Source organism: Lactuca serriola, chromosome 5 (assembly GCF_051521515.1).
Source record: "Lactuca serriola cultivar US96UC23 chromosome 5, Lser_US96UC23_V15, whole genome shotgun sequence".
In the NCBI taxonomy this organism is placed as follows: Eukaryota; Viridiplantae; Streptophyta; class Magnoliopsida; order Asterales; family Asteraceae; genus Lactuca; species Lactuca serriola.
In genome coordinates, this window is record NC_136412.1 from 351,369,713 (window position 1) to 351,395,770 (window position 26,058).

The following is a 26,058-nucleotide window of genomic DNA, read 5'->3' on the forward strand; positions in this document are numbered from 1 at the left end:
CTTTTTTTTTCCTCCCAACTCCTCTCACGTTCAAATTGATAAATATTGTTGAAATTAATGAATATTGTGAAGTTTTCTTTTAGAAATGTAGGGTAAATGGTCATTGAGTCTCATTCTTAGTGACTATTCACAAAAAGTATAAGAAACATTTTTTATGATGTTTTTTTTTACCTGTGTCTGATCTAAGTGGAGATAACAAGAACATATAAGAGGTTTAAAGAGTTGACAGTTGCTAATTTTGTTAGAATACCTTTCAGACATGAGGGATATAAAAGAAATGGTTTAAAATATTTAATTAAAAAAGGTTGATGGAAAATGTCAAAAATACCTGCCCATTGGTTGCTTTTCAGGTTTTGAAACAAAACTATATAGAGGCATGATGAAATCACTGCAGGTTTCACTACCTTAAGAAGCAACTTTTACATGCAGAGATACATCTATATATGACTCCTTTCAACCTGAATTTTGGAGACCATGCCATTTTCCCTGTATCAATAATCTAAATGAATACAAAATATTATTCACAAAAAGAGAGATGACTACTTCGGTTATTTTGACCTTCTTAAGTCCACTAGAGCCAAAATCAACATTAGGAGTCATATATAGGTAGGGCCCTACAAAATATGAGCATAATCAGTACAAAACAAAATATAAGAAGCATTTTTTTGTGAAGTTCTACTTGTGTCTGATATGTGTGGAGATAATATAATAGACCATAATCTATATTCTTTTTGTACCTAAAAGGATGAAAACAAAGAAAAACATATAAGAGGTTCAAAGAGTCCACAGTTGTTAATTTTGTTAGAATATAGAACACCTTTCAGACATGAGAAGAGTCCACAGTTGTTAATAAAGAAAAGGTTGGTGGAAAATGTCAAAATTAAATACATATCCATTGGCTGCTTTTCCGGTTTTGAACTCTAAAGGCATGATGAAATTAGTGGTTTCATTACCTTAAGACATGCATTTTCAACCATCTAAATGAATACAGCATACACTGATTCAACTTACTATTCATCTAACAAAATGAAGTATTAGATGAATTGTATTTTTTATGCTTAAACAACTAACGATAATCTGAGTATTAACAAAAAGAGGAGATGATTACATCACCTTCTTAAGTCCATCAAATCAACATTAAAGAGTTGTATGGTCCTACAGAAATTGATAGCATCAAAATAATATATAAAAGGAAAAAGGCTCTTATTTCTTAACATGAATGGAAACAATAATCAAAACATTAATAGCTTTAGCTTTCAAGAACAGAATCATTACACTACATTAAAAGGATGGGATACCTTTAGTGCCATTACATTACTACGAATAAAGTGTCCGAAAAAAGAGTTGAGAATTAAAAAAATGTTATCAAATAATCTAAGGAAGTCATGATATATAGCACATTGAAAGAATGTTTCATCACACAGGAAGAGAAGTCAAAAAAGGAAAAACTTCCTGGTGAATAAATCCAAAATGTTATTAAAAAAAAAATCATGTGAATATGGGATAGATAAGCACAAACCATTTAAAAAAGAAAATATGATCCCTTGATGGACATGTTTAATGGTTAAAAGAAACATCACAAAGAGGCTTATCTTATACATACAATGATAGTCAGTCAATATACAAGCACATCATGATTCATGAATCATGCCAACTAAGAAATAAGCATCACATCATCATCAAAAAAAGAAAACAGAGAACAGAACATTTGATCAGATAAGACATGAAATAACCAAGGCATCAAAAGGAAGAGCATAAAAAAATCACATTAAGACCATTATAGAAAGGAAGATACTTCAATAAAGAACATGATCAATCAACAGGCCATTACTGATATTCAACAAATATTTATAAAAAAAAACAGAGGATTGACACAAATACACCCCCACTTGAACATCTTGATAAGGAAAAACTTAATGTTGTAACAAAAAGAAAACATAAAAGCACAATGCTATAAATGGATTGATTTTTCAAAGTTAAATGTGCTTGTAATAAGAAAATTGATAGTACAATGCAATAACTGGTATTTTTATTTATTTTTTCTATGTAAAATGCCTTGATTGGATAAAAAGTTGATTGATTTATTTTCAAAATGCCTTGATAAGAAAAAACTTGAAAGATACAATGTTGTAACAGAAATAAAGGTGAAAAGTGCAATGCTTATATGGGTTGATGTTTCAAAGTAAAAAAAGTTACAAATGCAGTAGAACAAAACATACCTGGATTAAGAACTGAAAGTATTTTGCTATTTTTCACTACATTTGGAATAACAGCAGAACATACCCAACACAGATTATAATTTCTCTGAATTCCAAAAAGAATGTGCCAAATTTGACCCATATACCCAAAACAGGTCGACTTGGGTTATGTTATATCATTGAAAAGAACTAAATGTGTTATTAAGTGATAGCAATATACCGTTACATGAAAAAAAACAAACAAAAAATTATATTTATATGGGACATATAATTATAATGAAATAAATGTGATAATGATACAAAAGAAAACACAGAACATAAAATTTGTTCACACAGTACATGAAAAATAAGCAAGTCATCATGATCAATAAAAGATAAAAACAAACTTAAACTACCACATAAAGACCATTATAGAAACAAAGATAAATTCAAAATCATCATCATTACTTTGAAAAATATACCTATTTATTTATAACAAGAGAAACTAAATATCCTCCTACCTTTTTGTTCTTACCCAAATAAAATGGTGACAAGTATTTTAAGATATTTGTCATCATTTCATATGGGTAGGAAGATAAGTAGGATGATGTTTAATTCCTTTTATAACAAACAATGTCATTGAAATACGAATCGTAAAATTTTCAAAGTTTAATGTGCTACCTAATAAGAAAAAATAAAAGTAGAGTGGTATGATTGGCTAGGTTTTTTCAAAGTACAACACCTTAAGAAGAAAAAAAAAAGAATAAAAGTAGAATGTTGCAAGTAGAAAAAAAAAGAATATAGGCATATAGCAGTAAGAAGGTCACCTAGCAAGTAGTTTGAGTTTGAACCACATCTTGTGTCTCAATAAACACCTTTTTTACATAGTAGCATAAGTTGAAGTCACACTCAAAACAAATATGTTTCATACTTTTTTCCACCTTAAAGATCCAACTGTTGTTGACTATATATAACCAAACAATTTCATCAGGAACTACTCACATCATCTCCAACAAAAGCAAGCCTTCCATAGTTTCTTTCAATATCAAACTACAATCTACATGCTAATTGAAACAAAATTATATTAAATTTTTTAAAGAAGATTAATTTTGCATATAAATGTAATAGCTATAGAATAGAAATGGGGTGAATAAGAATGGACATTTTTCTCCATTATAGAAACTGTAGATAAAACGAAAAGATTGTGATTGTTATCAACAGAGTTTAAATTCTTGATTAAAATAATAGATTAAAAAGAAAGAAAGAAGTTCCAAGAAAGTAAATCCGTTGGACAAATAAGAAAGCCAAAATAACTGCAATTTAATAAAAACCAGGAGAATCTAAAAAAAAAAAAAAACTAATTTAACTGTTTGTGCCCCCTAAAATGTTATCATTTGAAACAAACAGAATATAGCAAATGTTCACAAAAGTCAGAAAAACTAATAAAACACCTTACTTATAATCCCTTTATTTTGAAAACCACAACAAAATACATTAAACAAAATAAAAATAAATAAAACAACTTCTAGCTCAAAATTAAAAAATTGCATAACAAGAAACAAAAGTTAGAATAGTTTAAGCAAGATCATATTAATGCATAACTCGTGTACAAAACATAAGTAAGACAGAGGACATCAATCTGTAGGTCTTTTGTAAAAACATAATATATATTAAGTACCATGGAATCTTAAAATAAATTTATAATCAAGACAGTTATTTTCATGACTTTATACTAACCTTGCTGCATCAACCAAGGCCGTTCTTATGACTTTCAAAGGGTCAATGGTCCCATTTTTCACCATATTCACCTGCAAATAAATAAACTTCAGTAAAATTACTCAATTCCAACTATTTAGATGCATAAAGAGGAGCAACACTATTCCTTCTTCAACAGCTACCTTTTTGGCATTTAAAATCTTCCTTTTTGCCTAATTCAGTGTCACTACCAATCTGAAACATAGTTACAAAAATTTTCATTATTTTAAAGAGTAAAAAGAAACTTTTTTTTTAGGATGAAAGATGTCAAAAGGACAGACCTTTAGTACAGCAATACCATCAGAATATGAGGTTAAGGGGGGAGTGGTATGAGAGTTATATGCATTGGAAGGTGATGAGGTGGAGTTGTAAGTTTTTTTTGTAAGGTTGTATGCATTGGAGAATTGAAAGATGAAGTTGTATAAGAGTGGAATGATGACATGGAAATCTTTACAACTCTTATAAACTTGTATGCACTGGAGATGCTCATGTGTACAGCAAAAAGAATCATGTTATAGAATTGGGATTTGATACATGTGAAAAAGATAATCTGATCCCATGATGGACATGTTTAATGGTTAAAATAAACATCACAAAGAGGCCTATGTTATGTTATACACATCATGAATCATGCCAACTAAGAAATAACCACCGCATCACGATCAAAATGAAAACAGAGAACAGAACACATTTCTTCACAAAAGACATGAAATAACCAAGGCATCAAAAGGAAGAGAAGATTGAAAAAACGTAACTTAAACCATCACATAAAGGCCATTATAGAAAGTAAGATACCTCAATAAAGAGCATGATGAATCGAATATAAAAAACAATTACAAATAAATCGACTATGAAGAATATGATGAAAAACAAGAAACTCGAAGACCCTAATTTTCAAGTAGGAAATAATTATATAAGGAACCTCTGGCATTCAAAAATCAAAACCCTTTGAAAAATTCAATCAAAGAAGAATTGAGAACAAGATAATCGATAGATGATAAAACAAAATATGAAAAACACAGATATGGTTAAAGAGACATTTCTTGGGCTAGCTTCCTAATGAACAAATCCAAAAAGTTATTAAACAAATGAAAATATATTAATATGGGATAGACAAGCCATTTAAAGAAGATTAATTTTGCGGAAAAAAAGGGTAAAAGCTATAAAATAGAAAGGATGCACATGAATATGAATAAAGGGGGTAAATAAGAATGGAGAAACCAGAGAAACTGCAATTTACCAGCATGCATCGGTTGACAAGAACTGAATTTTAGTATGCATATATGTATTTCCTCCACTATAGCAACTGTATAGATAAAAATTAGATGTTATTAATGAAAAGGTTACTAATGGAAAAAGTCATTAACTAAAGAAACATACCACATGCATCTTGATCGAGAGAGAGAGAGAGAGAGAGAGAGAGAGAGAGAGAGAGAAAGACACTTGTTAGTGAATAAATCCAACACATTTTAAAAAATGAAAATATGTGACCATGGGATAGATAAGCCAATTTAAAAAATAATCTGATCCCATAATGGACATGTTTAAGGGTTAAAGGGGAATATCACAAAGAGACCGATAAATGATACTCAATATACAAACACATCTTGAATCATTCCATCTAGGAAATAACCATTGCATCATGATCAAAAAGAAAACACACAACATAATATTTATTCACATAATACATGAAATGAAGAAAATAAGACTGCTAACAAAGGGGAAGGAAAAGGAATCACATTCCCCTCAAGAGGGTTCCATTCCATTCCATCAGGCAAAACAAACAGCTTCTTTCCTTCCAATGGAACTAACCATTACATTCCCTCAAACCAAACACACACTACCTGACTATTGATACCTAACCTTTACTAAAATACCATCATATCGAGGAGCCTACAGATAATATACAACAACCTAAAAAGAATTTCAAGAATTTTTCATACTCACATCAACTCCTACATTATTGTACAAACAATAGAAACTCAGAACTTACACACTACATAGATATTTGCAAGTTAAAATTAATTAATAATTAAGGACCTCTAACTACCTCATTGCTTTTTAAAATTCATCTTTACAAAGATCATAGATGATGCTCCATTGAAGCCTTAAGTGCTTTGAGAAAGAGGACTGTTGTGCAATTAAAAACAGTTGATAAGTTACTTTTGTTTTTTTTTTTTTTTTTTTTTTTTTTGTAAAAAGAAACTAAAAACTATTGAAATAAAAAGGCATACAGCCACATTTTGGTGCAAGTGATGTCCAACACAAAAACTGTTCAAGATCTAACAAAAAAGTAAAAGGTGAAATTATTAATTTATTGATTTTGTATAAGGAGGAAACAGATGATGTCTAAAAATTATAGAAATTACCACATAGTCCCCGGTTTTAAGCGAGCATTCGAATTTATTTCCACATCAAATGACTTAATTTGATCTGAAGTGTCAAGAACAATGGAGGGTAGACAAGTACTTGAATGTTGACTTTTCAAACCTCGTGAGCCCCACATAAACCTAGAGATAGCAAAATATAGAAAAAGAAAAAACATATTCAAAAAGGAAAAAGATAAATATAAAGTTAAGGGCTGTTTCTCTTTCACATACAGAGGTTAACGAGTTAAGCACTTAATCTGGAAAGCTATAGATTGTAATTGTTGTTTCTTTTTGACTTATTTTGGACAGAATGACTAAATGGGTTAAGCCATCTATTTGCACTTTTTTTTCCTCCCAACTCTTCTCACATTCAAATTGATAAATATTGTTGAAATTAATGAATATTGTGAAGTTTTCTTTTAGAAATGTAGGGTGAATGGTCATTGAGTCTCATTCTTTGTGACTATTCACAAAAGTATAAGAAACATTTTTTATGATGTTTTTTTTACCTGTGTCTGATCTAAGTGGAGATAATACAATAGACCATAATCTATTTTCTTTTTGTACCTGAAAATGAAGAAAACAAGAACATAATCTATTTTCTTTATGTCCCATTGGTTGCTTTTCAGGTTTTGAACTATATGATGAAATCACTGGTTTCATTACCTTAAGAAGCAACTTTTACATGCAGAGATGACTCCTTTCAATCTGTATTTTGGAGCTCACTCCATTTCCCCTATATATCATCAATAATCCAAATGAATACAACATACCATGATTCAACTTACTATTCATCTAACAAAAAGATGAAGTATTAGATGAATTATATTTTATGCTTAAACAGCTTACGATAATCTGAGTATTATTCACAAAAAGATGAGTTGACTACCTTGGTTATTTTGACCTTCTGAAGTCCATCACTATTCACTAGAGCCAAAATCAACATTAAAGAGTTGTATGGCCCTACAGAAATTGATAGCATCAAAATAATATATAAAAGGAAAAAGGCTCTTATTTCAAGAACAGAACAATTGTTCACATAAGACATGAAATAACTAAGGCATCAAAAGGAAGAGAAGATTAAAAAAACATAATCATAGAAAGACCATTATAGAAAGGAAGATACTTCAATAAAGAGCATGATCAAACAACAGGCCATTACTGATATTCAACAAACATTTATGAAAAAACAGAGAATGGAGACAAATACCCACTCGAACATCAACATTCAGCAAACATCTCATCAAACAAATAAACTATATTAATATGGGATGGATAAACCCTTTAGAAAAGATTAATTTTGCATAGAAATGTAAAAGTTATAGAATAGAAAGGGGTGAACAAAGGACAAACCAGATAAACTGCAGATTAACACCAAGCATCTGTTTTTGCTTCAACAACCTAAAAAAGGCTCCATTGTCACCAAAAGATTGTTATCAACTCTTGATTACAATAATAGATTAAAAAGAAAGAAAATACGTTCCAAGAAAACCTAACTTTTATCTTCAAATAAGAAGGCAAAGTATACAAGCATGAATATACTAATTGCATATAGCTCATCCACAAAAACATAAATTAAGGGAAAAAAGAACAATTCCATCATTGTATTTGTGCCTATCATTCAAGAGAAGTAAAAGTAATGCTATAAACGGGTTGATTTTTCAAGGGGAAATGAGCTCATAATAAGAAAACTTAATTGGTAGATTTGTCAACATAAAATGCCTTGATGATAAAATTTTTTTTGAAACTTACAATGTTGTAACAAAAAGAAAACTTATAATGCAATGCTATAATTTGGTTGATTTTTAAAATGGTAATGTGCTTATAATAAGAAATCTGAGAGTATAATCCTATAACTTATAAACTTTTTAAAGTGAAATTCTTTGATAAGAAAAAACTAACACATCTTTCATTTTGTATCTTCTTTGTTCTAAATGACTGATGAAGATAATGAACTTAAGAGCAACAAAGAGCAGGATCAATCAACTATCAAAAACACTTGCAAATAAATAAAACCAAAAGATTTTAAAATTATCTATGTTTAAAATGAACATGATGAAAAATATGATATTGATAAGCAAGAAACTCAAAGACCCTAATTTTCAAATAGGAAAGAAACTATAGAAGGAACCACCCCTGTCATCAAAATTTTGAAAAAAAAAACATTCAAGAAGAATCAAGAACAAGATAAGGGACAAATGATAAAACAAAATATGAAAATCAGACATGGTTGAAGAGACATTTCTTGGACTTGCTTCCTGATAAACAAATCTAAAAAGTTATAAAACAGATGAAAATATATTTATATGGGATAGATAATCCATTTAGATAAAATTAATTTCATCAAGAAGAAAATGTAAATAATGTTGAAATTAATGAATATTTTGAAATTTTCTTATAGAAATGTAGGGTAAAATGGTCATTTAATCTGTTTGGAGATGATACAAATACAATGAACCATAATCTACATTCTTTTTGTACCTTCAAGGAAGAAGAGAAATGGTTTAAGATATTTAATAAAAAAATGTTGATGGAAAATGTCAAAAATATCTGCCCATTGGTTTTGAAGTCTAAAAAAGCATGATGAAATCACTAGCTAGTTTCATTACCTTACTTAAGAAGCAACTTACTTTTACATGCATCTATGACTCCGCCATTTCCCTAACAAAATGAAGTATTAGATTTAGATTAATTATAATTTATGATTAAACAACTAATTATAATCCGATTATTCACAAAAAGATGAGATGACAACCTCGGTTTATTTTCACCTTTTTAATAAGTCCATCATCACTAGGGCCAAAATCAACATTAGCAATTGATAGCATCAAAATATGAGCATAATCAGTACAAAATGTATAAAAGGGGATAAGTTAATCCAATTAAAGAAGATCAATTTTACGAAGAAAAAAAGGGTAAAAGCTATAAAATAGATAAGCCGTTTAAAAAAAATCGGATCCCATAGTGAACATGTTCTATGCACAATGATAGTCAGTCAATATACAGACACATCTTGAATAATGCCAAAGTAAGAAATAACAATCGCATCATGATCAAAAAGAGGACTGTTGTGCAATTAAAAACAAATGATAAGTAACTTTTTATTTCTTGTAAAAAGAAACTAAAAACAATTGAAATAAAGAGGCATACATTCCAACCACAAGATGAGCAGGATAAGTGGTCAAGATCTAACAAAAAGATAAAGGTTAGGTGAAATTATTAATTTATTGATTTTGTAAAAGGAAGAAACAATTGATGTCTGAAAATATATAAACCACCACATCAAATGCCTTATAATTTGATCTCAATCCTCAAGAAGAATATAAGGTAGACAAATACTTGAATGTTGACTTCACAACCTGAAGATAGCAAAATATAGAAAAAAGATAAAACATATTCAAAAAGGAAAAGATAAACATATATTTAGTCTCATTCTTTGTGAGTATTTAAATAAAAGGATAAGAGACATTTTTTTATGATGTTTTTTTTACCTGTGTCTGATCTAAGTGGAGATAATACAATAGACCATAATCTTCTATATTATTTTTGTAGCTAAAAGGAAAAAAAACAAGAAGAACATATAAGAGGTTCAAGGAGTTGACATACCATGATTCAACTTACTAATCATCTAACAAAATGAAGTATTGGATGAATTGCATTTTTTGCTTAAACAACTAATGATAATCTGAGTATTCACAAAAAGATGAGCTGACTACCTTGGTTATTTTCACCTTCTTAAGTCCAGTTAAAAAATTAAATCTGATCCCTTGATGACATGTTTAATGGTTAAAAGAAATATCACAAAGAGGCCTATCTTATACATACAATGATAGTCAGTCAATATACAAGCACATCATTATTCATGAATCATGCCAACTAAGAAATAAGCATCACATCATCATCATCATCAAAAAGAAAACAGAGAACATAACATTTGATCACATAAGACATGAAATAATAACCAAGGCATCAAAAGGAAGAGAAGATTAAAAAAAAAAACATAATCATAAAGACCATTACAGAAAGGAAGATACTTCAATAAAGACCATGATCAATCAACATACCATTACTGATATTCAACAAATATTTATGAAAAAACAGAGGATTGACACAAATACACCCCCACTTGAACATCAACATTGAGCAAACATCTCATCAAAATGAAATTATATTAATGAATAAATCCAAAAATTTATCAAACAAATGAAATTATATTAATATAGGATAGATAAGCCATTTAAAGAATATTAATTTTGCATATAAATGCACAAACCAGATAGACTGCATATTACCACCAAGCATCTGTTGACATGAACTGAACTTCAGTAAACGTGTGTGTATTTTCCTCCATTAAAGCAACTGTAAAAAAGCGAATGACATTAAGATTCATACAAGAAAGTTAATAAAGAAAAAAGTTCATTACACTGCTATCTTTGGTTTTTACTTCAGCAACCTAAAAAAGGTCCATTGTCACCAAAAGATTGTTATAAACAGAGTTGAAATTCTTGATTACGATAACAGATTGATTAAAAAAGAAAGAAAGAAGTTCCAAGAAAGTAAATAATATGGACAGATAAGAAAACTGAACTTTAATATCCAAATAAGAAGGCGATGAGGCCTTATTGCATAAAACGTAGAAAAAGTTATAGGGATAAACCCAAAAAAATTTAATAACATAAGAAGGAATAACTCAGAAAAACCCGTAAAGTAAACAGCTTCATTATCACAGGAAAGGAACATAAAAAAAGAAGTTTGAATGAATAAAATCAAAAGTCTGTATCTTCATAGTTCAAAATAAATAGTTGAACAAGAAAGTCGAGCAATAAACTTAAGCAGGATCAAGAACGTGATTAATGGACTAGCCAAAATAACTGCAATTTGATAAAACCAAAAGATTCGAAGGTTATCTCTGTTCTAAAAGAAGAACAGGATGAAAAACAAGAAACTTATAATCAAGAATTCGAAAACCCTAATTTTGAAGTAGTAAACTTTTGTATAAGGAACCTTTGCCTTTCAAAACTGAAAACCAAGAAACTCAAAAACCCTAATTTTAAAGTAGAAAAAAAATGAAAAGCGTTCGAAAAGATCTATCAAAGAAGAATCAAGAAGAAGACAAGTGACAGAGGAAAAACCAAAATATGGAAAACACAGACGTGGGTTGAAGAGACGTTTCATGTTGTTGGAGAAGAAGGAAGGGAGTGCAGATTGATGTGGTGGTCGTGATATTTGTAGGTTTCTGAGGACGGTTTACGTGGGCAACGCAACGGTAACATATTTTATTTCCTTAATTATTCCGTCTATAGATTCTTTTTTAAAGGTTTTTTAAGCTGCTTTTTATATTTTTAGACTGATAAAGAAAATAACATTGTTATTTTTTGGTTTAATCGTTTAAGTTTAAATTGTATTAAAAAACTATTTATTTTTTAATCAAATTTTTATCAGGATTTGTAAATTCAAGTCAAATATGTTAATTTTAAAAACCGGTGGTTAAATCAAATTATTGTCAAAATATAGTATGTTCAAATTAAAAAAAATGTTGTCGAAGATAGCATTTTTGTTGATTTTTTTGAATGGCGTATTTGTTCTCACGGTTTTTTCTTTTTAATTTGTCTGCTTTGAGAAGGTGAGTTTTACGAATGATTTTTAGTTTTTGAAAAACTGAAGTTTTACGTTTTACGGGTGGTTTTGTTTTTATGGAAAAATCAACAGAAAACGGAACCAAAGTGATCCCTTTAAAAGTTTAATATTTTTTAGACTAAATTATCAAAATGATCCATATATTTGTATGAACGTTACATTCCTAAAAAAAATAGTTGGGTTTTTCAACACAAACAGAAAACAAAATTGAATAGTTTCAAACCAAATAAACTAAAACTAAACCACAAAAAACTAAACCGAATGGTTTGCCAACCCAAAAAAACTTAAACTAAATCATAAAAACTGAAATCAGAACCGACCAGACATCGGAACCCAGAATCGACCGCAACGGGTCAACAATCCCCGACTATCCTACACAAATTGGGTGATCTCGCCTCTAATCCTCTCAAGCTTCCAGTTCTCCTGCCGTACGCCCTCAGCCTGAGCTTCCCTGATCAAGCTCACAAGTGGAGAATCCAATGATATCCTCATACATGTCGCTGGAGTAGAAGATCCAACAGTCTTGCGGCTCATGGCGTCTGCCACTACATTCGCTTTACCCGGATGGTACAGGATCTCGCAGTCGTAATTCTTGACTACGTCCAGCCACCTGCACTGCCTCATGTTCAAGTTCAGTTGATCCATGATGTGTCTCAAACTCTTGTGGTCTGTGTATATGGTACAACGGACCCCGTACAAATAATGTCTCCAAATCTTGAGAGCGAATACCACCGCTCCCAACTCCAAATCGTTCTTAGGGTATCTCGTCTCATGCGGCTTCAACTGCCGCGATGCGTAGGCTATCACTCGTCCTCTCTGCTTGAGGATCACTCCCAGTCCCGTGATGGATGCATCACAGAACACTTCAAAATCATCAACTCCTTCCGGGAGAGTCAAGATTGAAGCCTCGCAAAGTCACTATCTGAGGGTCTCAAATGCGGTCTGCTGCTCAGGGCCCCACCGAAAATCCACTCCCTTCCTTGTCAGACGAGTGAGAGGTACCGTAATCTTGGAGAAATCCTGTATGAATCTTCGGTAGTACCCTGCCAATCCCAAGAAGCTCTTGATATCCGAGGGAGATTTCGGAACCTCCCACTGCATAACCGCCTCGATCTTCGCCGGATCGACAAAATCCCTTCCTGGTTAACGAGATGTCCAAGGAACTGAACCTCTCGTAACCAAAACTCACATTTCAAGAACTTGGCATACAACTGCTCTCGTCTCAGAACTCCCAGTAGCTCCTGAAGATGCTCCTCGTGCTGCTCTCTGGTCTTGGAATACACCAAGATATCATCTATAAACACAATGATTGAGCAATCGAGCATCGATCTGCACACCTGATTCATCAGGTCCATAAATATAGTTGGCACGTTGGTGAGAAACGGCATCACCATGAACTCGTAGTGCCCATAATGAGTCTGGAACGCGGTCTTCTCCACATGCTCCTCTCGTACCCTGACCTGATGGTACCCAGACCTCAAATCTATCTTGAAGAACCAAGATACTCCCTGCAACTGATCGAAAAGATCGTCTATCCTCGGGAGTGGGTAACGATTCTTCACCATACTCATCTGACCAATGACCTCAGGTGGTACTGATCCATCCTGATCACCCTCTCCTGATCCCGATCCCGAATCGGATCCTGCCCCGAGACGTCTAGTAATCGCCATACTGAAAATACACCACAAGAATATTAGGCATTCCTCATAATAATCCCGAGAACTAGCTCCCAACAAACCCTAGGGGTTGTGACTTCCCTGATACGCGTATGGGTCTTGTGCTTTCAGTAGTACGGGCCCATACTACCTTCCACTCCTACCCATATTTGCATCGAGTATCACCACAACACCCTAACAATAACATATACATAACGAACACTCGATCCCCACTCCTAGAGGAGCACCACTACCCCATAACCGACCTACCGGTCTCACGCAACCCTCCCATCCATGAAACTTCCACCAACCCTGCAACACTAGTGTATGCTAGTCATACATAACGTTGGACCCTATAGACTTTCGAATATCCAATCCTACCCTAAGCTCCCAATCATACAAGAACAAAACATAAGGCCAAATCAAATATTCTCAGGCTATAAGATCTTAATTATGTATAACCATGATGCATACACTAAATAACTACAATAATGATGTCAATTTCATACAAAGGAAACCCTAGGCTAGCAGGCATCATATAATCAAGCAATTCTATCATGCAATTCCTGAAGATCCCTAGCCTAGTACTAGCATGTTATTCTAACATATCACATAATCAAACAACTTGTATGGTATTTTGGGGTCTACTTACTGATACCAACTTGTAACGACCATAAAATTCGAGCCAAATTAAAACTTTTTAATTCATTCAAAAACCATTAAGTTCATACATTTATTTTCAAAATGGTTTAAACATCAGAGTATTCCCCATAATCATATCACATAAATCATAAAACATGAGGAGCGGTACGATCACGCATTCGCCTTGCCACGATCTCCTGAAGTACCTGAAACAAAACACTGAACTGTAAGCCCGAAAGCTTAGTGAGTTACCCCCCAAAATACCAACCACATATAACCATACTCATATCATATCACAATACAGAACAACCATGCACATCGGGTCTACTGTGTGACTGGTCCGCCCGTACCGGGCCTTCAGTCCACCCGGTCCACCCTCTAAGTCTAGCCATGTACATCGAGTCTACAGTATAACTGGTCCGCCCACACTGGGCCTTCAGTCGGCCTGGTCCACTCTCCGAGCCTCGGCACGTCTAGTCCGCCCTTTTGGGGCCTTTAGCTTATCCGGACCGCTCGTTGGGCCTTCGTATTATCCGGTCCGCCCTGGGTATGTTGGCCTACAACACAAAGCAGGACTCGCCTCAACCCAACCCCCATCAATCAACCATGTGCACATAAAACAATTAATCACATAACAAATCCTTAACCAGACAAACAGTCTAACAGGTCACATAACATATCAACATCCTAACCAGGAATCCGACCTAACCGATCACTAGCATAACTTTACCCTGTATATCGGGTACTGACCTTATCCAGGTCACTAACATAGCATTACCCTAAATATCGGGTACCGACCTTAACCAGGTCACTAACATAACATTACCCTAAATATCGGGTACCGACCTTAACCAAGTCACTAACATAACACCATCCTAAATACCAGGATGCAGATCTAGCAAAGCAATAACATAACAAACAATACCAGATTTCCATCCGATAAAGGGCCGACCTTGGTGCCGTAGACCCTATTGATATAGTAAGGATAACTCACCTGCAATTGCCGAATGAAGAGATAAGACCAAGCTGCTCCGACCATCGACACGAACTTCACCACAGAACACTACCAAAGAACCAGTTCCATAAATACTAGAATTACCAAAATATCCTTGGAAGTCAAACTGGTCAACTCTTGGTCAAAGTCAGAGTCCTCAGTCAAAGTCAACCTTCCTGGTTGATTCTACTCGCCGAGTTCCCATTCCCAGAAAACTTTCATAACACAACTCAACTCGCCGAGTCGCCCCAAGACTCGTCGAGTTGAACAATCTCAGAATCCTATCCTGTCCAACTCATAGAGTCGCCAATCGACTCACTAATCCAAAGCTTTAACCAAAAGAAGTTCGGTTCTGCGACCAGACTCGTCGAGTCCAAGAACAGACTCGCCGAGTCAAAGGAAATCTTCAACAGACTCGCCGAGTTGTTCTTCCAACTCGCCGAGTCCATGCACATGTTCATACAACTCGTCGAGTACACCCATGTGACTCGCCGATTCCCTTTATTTCTCAATCCATAAAGAGGATTTTCGAGCCATGCAGGATCTTCAATCCATAGATCCGCTCTTCTACAACCTAACCCTCACATAAAGTTGCAAACTTTACGTGAAACCAAGGAGATATAAGCCCAAAACACTATAGGGCTTGGGTTTATGACAAAGGGGTTTCACCAATAACTCTTAGACAGAAGCTTTATGACATTATGGACCATCACAAGCCTAGATCTGAAGTAGCAACCTCAGATCTAAGCCTCTAACTCGAAATAGCTCTTAATCATACCAAAAATGCCCCAAATCTCACATGATAAAAAATCTAAATGCAAAAGAGCCCAAGCAACAGATTATTACCTCCAATATAAGCTCCAACTGAAGTAGATCCCGGATCTACACCCCTCCTTTGCAGCAAACCTCTTGATCTTCAAGCCCCTTTCCACCAAAATCACTTATCAAGGCTCCAAATTGCTTCCAAGGGCTCTCACTCACGATTTAAGGTTTCTGGATCTCAAAAGGGTAGCAAAGAGGCTGAGGGTGAGTTATAATGTGCTTTATATATGGCACAACCCCCAGGATTAGGGTTTTCTCTCTTCAGCACCAACTCGCCAAGTCCAAGCCGCCGACTCGGCGAGTTGGCCACTTAAACCACGACAGAATCCCGCTCCGACTCGGCGAGTAAGCGGACCTACTTTTTGTTGAGTCCCTTTCCTAAATTTACACTTTTGGCCCTTCATTGAACATTAGAAATTTGGGGTGTTACAACTCTCCCCCACTTAAATTAGGCTTCATCCTCGAAGCCTACTGCAGTATACGCCCCAGAACAAAACCTTTGCACTGCAGGCTCCGACTTCTCAACCAACTCATGCTCTTACAACCCTACTTTTGCATCTCTCTTAAAATGGCTTATTCTCACATGGCATCCTTGCCACTATTCCAAGCCGATCATCGGCCTTTCAGCTCAATAGCACCACGAATCACCCAATAATACTAACCCTTCATATCAGGGACATGCTTTCGTTCCCTGCAACGCTAGATTCCACAAACACCCACTGAGCTCCGCCAAGACATTAATCCATCTTCCTTTGCCCAAGATTGGCGATAATCCTGATAACTTGCAACTTGGAATGAATCATGTTCCACCCTCTGGTTCGATCCCTTACGCGCTGACCTGATACCGCATCCCTCGGCTCCCATAACCCATCGACCAACATATCACGTAATTACTTGTACCTGGCCCAAACAGCCACAGGCTGGAATACCAACACACCAGGTCCAATCAATCATAGGGTCCGGTCGTCCTCATGATGGAATACCTCAACTTGGAATACTTCCACATACATAACTCAAGTCTACAACCATACTCGGAACTAAGGACCTTGTCCTTGCGTCACCCTCGAACCCTTCGGTTCGATACAACGGAGTGTGATATGTGTATTTTTATATATATTTTTATACATTATATCTTAATATTTTGGCCTCTATTAGAACTAAAAAGTACTTATAATGCTTTAAATTATGTTTTGCAGCTATTCGTTGATGATAAAGCACAAAAGAAAAGACTGAAGCGGAAATCGGACTTAGAGGCTAAAAGAAAGGAAAAATGCTGGAGCAGCAATTTACGCCCCGCGTAATGAACTTGTACGCCAAGCGTAATGGCTAAGTCAAGTTACGCCCAACGTAATATAAGGCTACGCCCCGCGTAACGGCTGGAATCAGATAACTCCAATCGCGTAATAATCTTCACTATGCCTAGCGTAATACGACTTACGCCCAGCGTACGTAAGTCGGTTACAAGGGTTATAAAAGGCGATTATCAGCTAACCAGAGAGGGGGATTCGACTTCTAACCTAATTTAGTCGATAATTAACTTCTGTTAAGCCGCTTTGAGGGTCTAGAAGGCGGTCGGAAGGCCGTTAAGCTAACGGGAGTGGAGATCGGAAGGATTGGAGAGCGGATACATGTCGGTAATCATATGGGTTATTAACGTGACCATGTTTAGCATTCCATTGTGTTACTATTATGTATTTAGTTTCTGATTTGGGTGTAAAAACCTTTTACTTTGCGTTTATGATTGAATGAATTTTTGATTATTAGACTAATTGCTGTACTGAATTGTTTGTTTATGTTTAATTTATCTTGCCAAGCTTGTTAAAAGATCCTTACGTGTTAATGATAATTATTTGCTATTAATTATTAAGTAAATTGAGTTGTATGAACATCTGCTTGATTGCTTGTCTCTTATGATTTTGATGACCATCAAGATTATATGTCTAGGAATAACGAATGTGAAACTAGGATTAACTTGAGAATAAGTAAGTTAATGTGTGAGCCTTGTCTGATGACCATCAACAAGAGGTTAATTGAACGACCAATTTGATTAACTATATTTACAAGTCTTGCTTGATACGAGCTGAACACTAGGAAGCATGTTAGTTTAATCAACTGATCACTGTTTGAATTGACTTGTTTGCTAAAGGATTAGTTATAGTGAATGCGAATCTAATCATTTTAGGAATCGGTGAACATGAATAAATGAATTTGTGTATGCAATTGTCTATGTTTCTAAGGTGTAATTTATCTAAACCAAAGTACCTGAAGAGATTTGCTTTCCTGTTAGTTTATCGAGAGTTTTCAGTTAATTGTTCGTTTGAGATTTATTAAACTACTTCATTATTCTTTTCGTGTGACCTGTAACCTATAATCAAATATTTTAAATTAATTCACCACCGTTCCCTATGATCGACACCCGACTTACATAAGCTATACTGTAATCTGACTAGGTACACTTCCTATAAGTGCATAGTTAGTCTAAGTTTGTTAGGTTATAAATATTAAAATTAGTGGGTACTTTTGTGCACATCAGAGTGCAGCCCACTCACACTTCCCTATCACGATCTCTAGGTCATTGACCTCCGACTGTAATATCCTTATACAGTCCTCAGCACCGGTCCAGACTACTCCCGAGTCTGTTAACCTGTTGTCTCATTTTCCTCTGTCTAAATCTCCAATCTGGAACCACTATCATCCTCCTCTTCCAAGGAGACTGAAAACATGTTTGCGCATCATTCAACATTGCCACCACCTTAACGAGCAGCCAACTCGTACGTGCTTCCAAATATCTGGTATAATCCTAGTGCTTACTACCAATAACTGAAGCACTTTGATCATCCATTTACTCCACTGCCTCCCTCGCGGAGGACCCACACTCCTTCCGGAGCTACATAACGTTCCTTTCCAGGAAGTCTACTCAACAACCCTTACCGCATCTATAAGTTCCACTGAGCCAAACTCCACTCTACACTATCCATGTAGAGCAACTGCCATTCTCGAACTCCCATATACTCCGAATCTGATCTCATAGCTAACCATGCCCATGCACGGCCTCTAGCCAACTCCATCATCATGATCGATACTTGGGGCCAGACCATATCGATTACCATTTCCTGGCGACATAATCACCCATTCTCCGCATACAAATCCACTACACACATACAGAGTCTTCATCATGACTGGACCACCTTTCCAGGCCTTCAACCTATCTGGACCACTCTCAGAACCTTCAGCATGTCTGGACCACCCTCTTGGGCCTTCAGCCTGTCTGGACCGTTCCCCGAGCCTTCGGCCTGACTGGTACGCCCTCTGGCCTTCAGTCTATCCAGGCCGCTCGAAACTGCCGTACATCGCCCCGAACCATTCTTCCCAGGAATCTCTCCCATGCAACCTATTCTAGCCCTCTTGGGGTTCCGAACTCCAGTTTCGTTCCCGTAATCCTTTCCATGGCCTAAACCCAGGCCTCACATCGACCAACTACCTTTTCTGAAACCATGGTCTGTTCCCTGCCCCACTTGACTATCACTTGCTCCAATCATGCCACACTCTCGGCTAACAGCACTAATAAATCCAAACAACTAACCAACCTTGGATGCTTGCTGTTTCACCGGAGAATTCTCCAATTCTCCCCACTTAGTGTACCCACTACTAACTTCCGCTGACAAACCAACATAACACGATCGACCTTACTTGATAAAGTTCCCCTTCTTTTCCCGAAACTAAATCCCTCCGGAGTGAGCAATCTCCACAGAACACTCTCCTGACATCGCACATCCCGAACTCCAAGGAATTTCGAATCTCAACTGAACAATTCTCGCAACGCAGTTGCTATTCCGAGCAACGAGATCATATACCTTATCTTCCGATCACCTATCCTATTGGATGTTAACCGACTACAACCCATAACTACTAAGATCCTCAATCATACCATGAATCATGCAAAAAGGCGAACAGATTTAAAATACCACATAATCAACAAGATAAAAGATATCAAATGGAAACATACCCGCAGTTGCATCTGCCTCTGCCCTGACCTCCTCTGCTGTAAGCTGGAAAACACGTCCCTAAGCCCTCGGAGGCTCCGCTCCACCCCGACCTCCACCTGTAATCCTCAAAGTGGTCGGTGCTGGAGCCTGCACCGGTCTTACAACAAGCTGTGGACAGTTGACCCTCAAGTGTCCAACCTGATGACAATGATAACAAATCCTCATATCCTGAGTCGGTACCGACTGACGGAAATCCCTCGCATAATGCCCCTCTTTCTCACACTTGCGACACGCACCACTGGACCTACAAACTCCGGCATGACCCTTCCCACCCTTCTCACAAGTGCGGCTGCTCTGACCTCCAACCCTAGAGTCAACGGTTTTGGACCGTTTCGGCGCCGGCTGCGACTGTACCGGGGCCTGCCTCTGCTCTCGTAACTGTAAATCCATCTCTAACTCCCGCCGCCTGGCGGCCTCCTGTAGCTCTAACAAGGTATCACACCTCTACGTGGACATAAACTGCCTGATGTCACTCTTGAGCAAACTCAGATATCGGGACATCTGAGCCTGCTCCGAAGCAAACTCCGGGCAAAACATCGTCCTCTCAGTGAACATCCTGGTGATCTCCGTCATCGACTCTGAATCCTGCTTCAGCTCTAGGAACTCCTGAGCCAACCTCTCTCTCTCTCAAACCCGTGGAACATAACGAGTGCTGAACATCTCCCGTAACTGATCCCAAGTAACCCCAGCCTGTTGCGCATCCGAATAAGATCTCGTAGTCAATCTCCACTAATCCTTCGCCCCGAGCCTCAAAAGGTTTAGAGCACACCTTACCCTCTGATTAGCAGGGCATGAACACGTGAATAAATAGCCTTCCACGTCTGAAAACCATCTCATAGAAACGATCGGTACACGCAGAGATCAAAAGTGTAGATAAATCATTCATATAATATTGTTACAGAATCATTGATCTTTGATAATGAAAATTATCTATTAAGTACTAATAGTAAAACAAAAATATATATTATATGATCCAGTAACAAAAATTGTCATATGATAAGTATGTTGTTATTTCCTGAATTTATCCTATAACAAATTAAAAACAAATATGTTAGGCTTAGGCAAGGCAACCTCTTCAATCTGAATAAACGCCAAAAATAATAATATCTTTGTCATGATAGGGTAACAATTATATGAATTATTTAATTTAGTACAAAAGTGGCTTTTCTTAATTTATTTTTTGATATGAATTACCTCAAGAGGGCGACAGGGTGAACTATGCAGGCATCATTTTGTGAGACTTTTTCCTCCTTTCATTTTGACCTTGACTTTGACTATAAGACTTACCTGAATGGAAAGATCTTGGGATGTAAAACTGCATTTGTGTCCCATTGAAATCAGTGTCTAAGGATTACACATACATTTGCTATAAATGCGTAAATTTTTTAAACTACAATGTCTTAATAAGAAAAAGTTAAAAGTACAATACTGTAACAAAAAGAAATGAAAATAGGATGCAGAATCTTGAAATATCAAACCCCATGCTTGTTTTAAAAACATTTAATTTTAAATGAAAGAAATCTACAATAATGAGATAGATTAAATACCCAGTTTCTTCAAGATCTCCATTTAATTTTGTTGGAGAAACTATGACATCAACTTTCTTCAAGATCTCCATATGATAGTACGTAGAATTTCTAGTTTTTAATTTTTTTAAAAATCTACTTTAACTTGTAATATGTAAAGTACATTGCTATTAAAAGAAAGAAACATAGTACATTAGAATACATTTCTAATCCCTATAAATTCCCCTTGATAAGGTTAAAACTACATTAATACACGTATATCATCATTGAAACAACATGGGTGCACTGTATTTTGAAAGAAGATCAAAGACATTAGTGAAAATTTTAAATATGACCCCTCATTAATCAACTTACCAGCTAACCTGAATAAGTACCTTCTCACAATAATTATTCTTCACAGTAGAGCTTATTCCTAACAAACGAAAAAACTATTTAATTAAATAATTTATAACTTTTGTAGAATTAGAGAGAAAAATAACAATCCCACTTGCCAATTCGTACTCTTTTGCCTTAGACATGGAATGATGGAATAGGTTTATTGTAATGTAAAGGTTATAACTACCTCTAATGGGGAAAGCCTTCTCTCCTTGACATTTTGCATAAATTTGTTCTTTTTTCTTTAAGTAAAAAAGAAACAACCTTACAGAATTATGTGTTGTTCAGTTGTCCTGATTAAGAACATTCAGTCAAAACTGATAAAGTGCAAAGTTAATCCAGAAGTCCAATGTGAGCTTCTCATCCATCCTATATAAGATAACATGAGACATTTATCAGTAACAAATACATATAGAATTTCACATATAAATTAGTTTTACACTTCCAAAAATCTCTCATTAGGATATAACCTGAGCCCTGTCCCACATCAGACAATCACATACACCAGATAATAAGGCTAAATGCAATACATAGAGACTTTGTTTTGTTAATTTGTTTACACTAGTCATCAATCATCAAAACATAAGCAAAACGGAGTGAAATTTACTAGAAAGTAGAAACCCCAACGAGTAGAGAGAAAATAAAATACGATAAAAAAATAGCAATTAACCTTCGGTTCTTTCTTATTCAAACAACTATTTTATATTTAAAAGGAAATCACAATATCTTAATCACAAAAAAGAAAACCCTAGAAAAAACTTACAATGATCTTGATAACTTTTTGGACTAGAGAGATGAATGAGAGTATCCTGCGAAGGTTAGGGGTGTTTACGTCTCCGGTAGTGTAGTTACATAGATCGCTATGGGTTTGGTTGTGTTTGGGTTTGTTGAGAGTGGAATGACGAATATAACGCTCGACTACAAACCAGTCCTTTCGAATTCCAAGGGTTTCTTAGATCTCCGGCGAAGGAAGGTTCCGGGGAGCGGAGATCGCTATGGGTCTCCCGGGTTGGGTATGTTATTAGAGTGGGATAGCTGAAGAACGTTTATATTGCGGGAATAAGAAGCCAACTCTTTCGACTTCCAACGGTTAAATATTATAAATGTTTTCCAAAATTAAAATTTTCTAAATTACACCCTCATCAAAGTAACATATTAAATCTTAAACTTATTAAAATGCTTAATTCTTGTTTCGTAAAGAATTGAAATTTATTAAAATGTATTGAACTATATTAGTAAAAAAAATTCATTATTAACTTTAAAAAAATGAAAAAACAATTCAAATGAACACTTCATCTTGTTTTCACTTAAATTAGTTGATGACCCAAGGCTAAAATATTAATTTCAATAAATATTCATATTTATATGTGAATATAAGTTGATTCATTTGATTTTTTTTACTGTCTCAACATTTTAATCATACATAAATGGATTTAGGGAGAGATTCACATGTGAATTTACTTAGATTCATATCTTAACTATATTAAAAACATATTTGACAAATCTTGAAATTTAAAAGGTAGACAATGTAATGCTTCATGTACAAACAAATGAAACATAGAGAAACAAGTAACATTTTATGGAATGTTGAAATCACCACTAATTCTTACCAAATTTGGATATAGTAGATTGAGTAGTTGATTATGAAATTTAAAATTGTCAAAAACATATCAATTTATTTATCTTTTCGTTGACGTTAAAAATTAAGATTTTGTAATTTGTTTTCTAAAGTGTTTGGTTGTGCGAGAATTGATAAATTGAATTCTATTGTGTATTATCAAATATTAGGATCTTTTTTCTCTCTAGCAATGTTTAGAAAGAACAACGATTGATCTTTTTGTGTTACAATATTACCATTAAATGTATATTACAATAAATATTAATTTTTAAATCATTTTTCTATTTATGATTATACACTTTTACTAACATCATACTTTCTTCTCCTTTTCCCACCTCTCACCGTTACCTCTTTTACTTCTTGTTCTTGAGTTCTACTTACCGAGGAATATGGAAGGATACGGAGGGAAAGTGAGGGATGTCGAAGGAAAATCGTGTTCCTAAGTTTCATTAATGGAAGGAAATTAAGGGGAGGGAAATGATTTTAGAGCCATATTTTCCTTCTAAATTTTCCACCCAGATTGGGCGGATTTAGGAAGAAAGCGAGGGGAAAAAAAAATTTAAGTTTTATTTTCTTTTTCCTCTTAACTTGGGAATAAAAAAAAACTTATAATTTTTCTTTCATTTCCTTGGAACTCGGGAACACGTAATAATGAATATTTTCCTTCCCTCCCTTTTTTTCTGTCAAAAATTTTCTTTCCTTTCCTTTATTAAATTTACAAAAAAAATTCGGGAACAATGCGTTAGATTAGAGGGAGTGATGGTGAGCTTAACATGTTGTCATCATATTTTTCGTTTTTAGAAGCCACATAGTATTTTTCCAAAAAAAAAAACATGTCCACCTTGTAAAACTATTCGCCGACCCAGAACGAAACGATTTAGCACTTTGATGTCCGCCACATTGCACGGGTAGACCACTAATGTGCATTTAGTTCAATTTTTTATATGTTAATGATCAAGAATTGTTGAAGAATATAGTACAATGTCATTTTCATGTGAATTAACATGTATAAAAGTAGATACAATGACATAAAAGTAGATACAATGATAAGCAAAAACAAATAATTTTATAAACTATATAAAGTTTATGTTTTCACAATGTAAATATGAATGAGCTGAAACTAAATTGTTTTTTCAGAAAAAATGTTTTTTATATATTAATATGAAAGAAATGTAAATATGAATGAGCTGAAACTAAATTGTTTTTTCAGAAAAAATGTTTTTTATATTAATATGAAAGCAATGTAAATATGAATGAGCTGAAACTAAATTGTTTTTTCAAAAAAAATGTTTTTTATATATTAATATGAAAGCCTGTAGCACAAAAAACTATAAATTTTTATATATTTGCTTTTTTCAATAAAAATAAGTCCACTTAATTAAAAAAAACTTTTTGTTATTTTCTTGTATGTGCATTATAACACCACATTCTATACGCTTTTAAAAATGGGGGTTGATTCCTCTACATCAATTTTTTATCCATCCACTAAAATGGTAAAATGGTCTTTTACCTTGAATATGGGTCAAGTAGCTTAGATTATTGATTATGGGTTGAGATCCAATTATTAACTGGATATTATTTTGATGATGTTAGCGCATGGATTTTCCGGACCAGTAGACCTGGAACATCCCAAAATTTAAGACCAAAAATTTCATTTTCGATTTAACAATTCATAAAACAAATCATAGAAAACATCATCAAGTTATCTCATTTCATAAAAACCATAGATCATGTGTCTCAAAAGCATGTCATAAGATAATAATAATGTCAGAGTACAAATCCTAAGAATCTCATATGCGGAAAATCGGGTGTGTAATGCGCTGCTACCGTACCGGCTCATTTCCCTTCGAAGAAGAAGGACCGGAAACAAAACTGAAAACTGTAAGCACAATAGCACAAAGCTTAGTGAGTTCCCTCATCATACCACATACCATACAATAAACATATTGTCTAACATATCCGTATACTGGACTACCCCTTCGGTCTCTTTCAACTGGTAACTGCCTAGCATATCAGGGTGCTGGCCTACCCCTTCGGTCTCTTTCAACCGGTAACTGCCTAGCATATCAGGGTGCTGGCCTACCCCTTCGGTCTCTTTCAACCGGTAACTGCCTAGCATATCAGGGTGCTGGCCTACCCCTTCGGTCCTGTCGACCGGTACCTCGCCTAGCATATCAGGGTGATGGCCTACCCCTTCAGTCCTTTCGACCGGTACCTCGCCTAGCATATCAGGGTGATGGCCTACCCCTTCGGTCCTTTCGACTGGTATCATGGACTATTTCACCCCTACTTCTACCACATAACATCCTAGTACATAAACACATAAGTCATATACTCACTAGCCTATTAGAGTGCTGGCATACCCCTTTGGCCCTTTCGACCGGTACTGGGGCCTATCCTACCCATCCTACCACTATCACATAACATCATATCATACTAGCA

At 34.9% G+C, this 26,058-nt stretch overlaps 1 long non-coding RNA gene across 1 annotated transcript; it reads right to left on the bottom strand.

Annotated features, from left to right (window-relative positions):
• Positions 1 to 10,356, bottom strand: LOC145055568 (uncharacterized). The gene is made up of 11 exons (XR_013685231.1): positions 9,793 to 10,356; positions 7,655 to 9,660; positions 7,191 to 7,264; positions 6,968 to 7,037; positions 6,811 to 6,868; positions 6,302 to 6,442; positions 4,076 to 4,127; positions 3,915 to 3,985; positions 680 to 737; positions 559 to 614; positions 1 to 486 (listed from the first exon to the last, which is right to left on the bottom strand). It is a non-coding gene; the product is annotated as an uncharacterized LOC145055568 (long non-coding RNA).
• Between the last annotated feature and the right edge of the window lie 15,702 nt (positions 10,357 to 26,058).